General features: G+C 34.0%; 1 pseudogene; it reads right to left on the bottom strand.

The window, feature by feature from the left end:
• Nucleotides 1–2,637: 2,637 nt before the first annotated feature.
• On the bottom strand, nt 2,638–2,864 carry LOC115506646 (annotated as a pseudogene).
• Nucleotides 2,865–4,311: the final 1,447 nt, after the last annotated feature.

Below are 4,311 nucleotides of genomic sequence, written 5' to 3'. Positions count from 1 at the left end.
AATCTACCAGGACTAAATCAAAATAAAAGGCTTCTTCACAGAGAAGGAAACAGTCAACAAAACAAAAGCAACCTACAGAATGGGAGAAGATATTTTCAAAGGACATAAGTGATAAATGGCTAGTTTCCAAAATATATAAAAGTTTAACACCCCAAAAAACAAATAATCCAGTTAAAAAATGAGCAGAAGCCATAAACAGACATTTTCCAAAGAAAACCTACAGATGGCCAACAGACACATGAAAATATGTTCAACATCAGTGATCATCAGGAAAATGCAAATCAAAACTACAGTGAGATATCACCTCACACCTGTCAGAATAGCTGAAATCAACAACACAAGAAACAATAGGTGTTGGCATGAATATGGAGAAAGGGGAACCCTCTTACACTGTTGGTGGAAATGGAAACTGGTGCAGTCACTCTGGAAAGCAATATGAAGGTTCCTCAAAACTTTAAAAATAGATCTACCCTATGAACAAGCAATTATACTACTAGGTATTTACCCATAGAATACAAAAATATTAATTAGAAGGGATACATGCACGTGGATATTTATCAGCATTATCTACAATAGTCATTATGGAAACAGTCCAAGTATCCATGGATTGATGAATGGATAAAGAATAAATGGTATGTATATGCAATGGAATATTATGTTACTCAGCCATAAAAAAGAATGAAATCTTGCCTTATGCAATGACATGAATGGAGCTAGAGCATATTATGCTAAGTGAAATGAAGCAGAGAAAGGCAAATACCATATGATTTCACTCATAGGTGGAATTTAAGAAGGAAAACAGACAAGCAAAGGAAAAAAAAAGAGCAAGAGGCAAACTGGGAGCCAGACTCTTATGTATAGAGAACAAATTTATCAGTAACAGAAAGGACAGGGTAGTGGGATGGGTTAGTTATGGACATTAAGGAGTGCACTTCTGATTAGCACCAGGTGTTGTATTGAATCACTATATTGTATACTTGAAACTAATATTATACTGTATTTTAACTAACTGGAATTAAAAAAAAAAACTTAAAAAAAAAGATCAGGAGCACAACCTAAAGCTCTACCACACCAAACACACAAATAATATTAAACATAATGGAAAATTCAGGTAGTTATCTAAATTATCTAAATATTTTTACAAAACATTTTGATGGTTAATGGAATCTTCTGGTTTACCTTATTGTTTGGTCCACACAGTAATGAGTATGCTTGCAAAATTTAGACTACTTTTATAAAGTATTTACATTATTTTAATAAAGTAGACAATGTCTATTCTGTGAGGATAAGTTATATAACGATAACAATAACTAGTTTCATTGAATATGACTTTTGATGGCATAGTGCCTGTGAAGTCTGTAAATGACTGTGGATTTTTTGCTCTTTAAGGATAACATTTTTCATAACCTCTAACTGATCTGTAAAACTGATGAGTAAGTGACAATTACAGTGGATGGTATTCCTTCATTTTGTTCTAGAAGAGTAAATTTTTCTCTAATTAGAGAGATAATGAAAGACTTACTGAAACTTTAGGCAATTGTACATTAAATCAAGCCGTTACTATGCCAAGTTTTGAAATAATAAGGTGCTGACCTATACCCATGAAGAGGATGTCAAACACTAATCTTACATCATTCCAAAACTAAAAAGTATTCCACAAGAGAAGCAAAATATTTATGTGAATAAACTGAACTACCCAACTTCTGTGTTTCAAAAGACAAACTTTGAGACTGGCTATGCAATCATGGAGAGAAAAAAATTCTGAGCAAAACTTCTTCCTATTGTCTATTCCTATTTTATGTCTTTGTGTTTACATGTGGGTTCTTTTTTTTCATAGCTAGATAGCACTGCAAGACTTTGTTGGTTGATAACTGTCCAAAAGCATGGTGAAGTCAAGTTTAGCTACAAAATATGGAATTCTCAGAAATGTGGCAAATTCCAAATCAAGGGATAAAAAAGTTGAATTGGAGACAGTCAATAAATGACTACTATCATTACTATTAATAACTAGCATTTAATAAGAATTATTGTGTGTTGGGGTGTTTTACATCTATTAATGCATTTAATATTAACAGTAACCAGAGTTACCATTATCAAATGGGAAAACTGAATTTTATAGAGACTATGTAACTTGCTAAATTTCAAATATCTAGTAAATGGGGTATCCAGGATTTAACTCTAGGTATTTATAATGTTGAATGTATGAATTTTCATACTAAAATGACTTTTACACAAAAATATTAGAAAGACAAAAGAAAATAACTTACGAAACAGTTTAGAATTGTAATAGATTTTAAATTTTGGTTCACAACACTCTATAGATGTTTATTCACTGCTTTTGTATCCAATGATTCCAACTGAGAAATGATTTATATTTTACAGACCAATGGAAAATACTCTTAATAATTATTGTGAGTTTATGACCCTGTTCAATATATTATGAAGTGAGGAACAGTATTAGAAAAAAAGAAAAGATTTTTATTTTTTATTTATTTACTATTAGAAAAGTTTATTTTAACAAAAAAGCTGAATATGAAAATGCATGCTACCTGTTTTTTATATTGTAGTAAAACAGGTACTATGAAGAGGAGAGATATGTAGAAGCAGTTGGTTTCTTCCAGTGATCACATCCATTGTTTATAGTCGTTCAAAGGCTTCTATCATGGTGATACTATTTCCTTGTATTACCAATATTCCAATACTTCTGGGCCACTAGTTGTCATCTCCACACATTCACCTGTCACAAGATTCATAAAGGGATTGAACCCTTGCAATGTTCCTTGGATATGTCTGCCACCATTTAATTTCAATGATAATTTCTTGTCAATAAATGTTTTCAACTCAGGAGGGTGAGCTTGATTCATGGTGTCTATGCTGCAAGATCAAAGATGCCTCCAAAAGGGAGAGAGATTTTTAAAAAGAACTGTTCTTTTAGTGAACAGAAATGTCTGTATTTGTAGAGCCCAGAGTGTGGGCTCTTTAAAGAGATTAGTAGAAGGGTGTCTGGGTGGCTCAGTCAGTTAAGCGTCTGAATTAGGCTCAAGTCATCATCTCACAGTTTGTGAGTTTGAGCCCCGCATTGGGCTCTGTGCTGACAGCTCGGAGCTTGGAGCCTGCTTAGCATTCTGTGTCTTCCTCTCTTTCTCCACCGCTCCCCCACTCGTGCTCTGTCTCTCTTTCTCTTAAAAATCAATAACCATTAAAAAAAGAAATTAGTAGAATGATAAAAAAATCTGAGACAGGAATGTGGAAATATCCTTTATAGATTAAAAAAAAATGAATAAGAAACCTTTAAAGACATATCAAACTATTTTTGTCTATCAGTATGTCTTCAACCAAATGTTTCCTGAGGGTCAAGGGTGGGGAACAATTTCAAAACAACAGATAATAACATATTGTTTCCAATTAACATTTCCTCACTCTTGTCTGTATCGTATTTCCATTCTCTAATTCCAAAGTTTAAGACCTAGCAGTTTTACAGATCACTTTCTTCTTTTCTGTCCCTAACTGCAATTTCCACTGACTGTGTGTTTGCTTGTCTTTGAGACATGAACATTTTATTTCTATTTTTGGCACTGAACCCTAAATTGAACTTTTCAATGTAGAAGACACAGTGAATAAACATCTATCAGAGATTTGTTCTTTCTTTCTTTATTTTAGAGAGAGAGAGAGAAAGAGAGAGAGACAGAGAGAGAGAGAGGGAGAAAGAGAGTGGGGGAGAGGGGCAGAGGGAGAGAGAGAATCTCAAGTAGGCTCAGCATGGAGCCCATTGCAGGGCTCAATCCCATGACCCTGGGAACGTGACCTGATTCAAAATCAAGAGTCAGACAGTCAACCAACTGAACCACCCAGGCACCCCTACATACTGGTTATTTGATGACTATAGGGACTTCATGAGATTAAAAATTCAGAAATAAAGTTCCTTGGTTTAGCAGAACCAAGAGAAGAGTTTACAAAATCTGCCTATTCTAAATATCTTAAAATGTGAAGTGCAAAGTAACTTCACTTTTCTAAAAATTCTTTCTGATATTGGTCTCAGAGCAGTTTTGACCCTAGTAGAGTCCCAAATTAAAGGAACTAATAATACCAATTCACTAACAGAAAAACAAATCACTTTTTCATAATTTCATAATCATGTCTTTCAGAATGACCTAAAAATTCCTGATAATGTTTAAATAAGTTTTTAAAGTTTATTCATTTTGAGACAGAGAGAACACATGCAGGGGAGGAGCAGAGAGAGAGAGGGAGAGATAGAATCCCAAGCAGGCTCTGCACTGTCAGTGCAGAGTCCAGTGCAGGGCTTGATCTCAG

The sequence above is a fragment of the Lynx canadensis genome, chromosome X (assembly GCF_007474595.2).
Source record: "Lynx canadensis isolate LIC74 chromosome X, mLynCan4.pri.v2, whole genome shotgun sequence".
NCBI classification, from domain to species: Eukaryota; Metazoa; Chordata; class Mammalia; order Carnivora; family Felidae; genus Lynx; species Lynx canadensis.
This window is presented reverse-complemented; position numbering and strand designations above follow the sequence as displayed.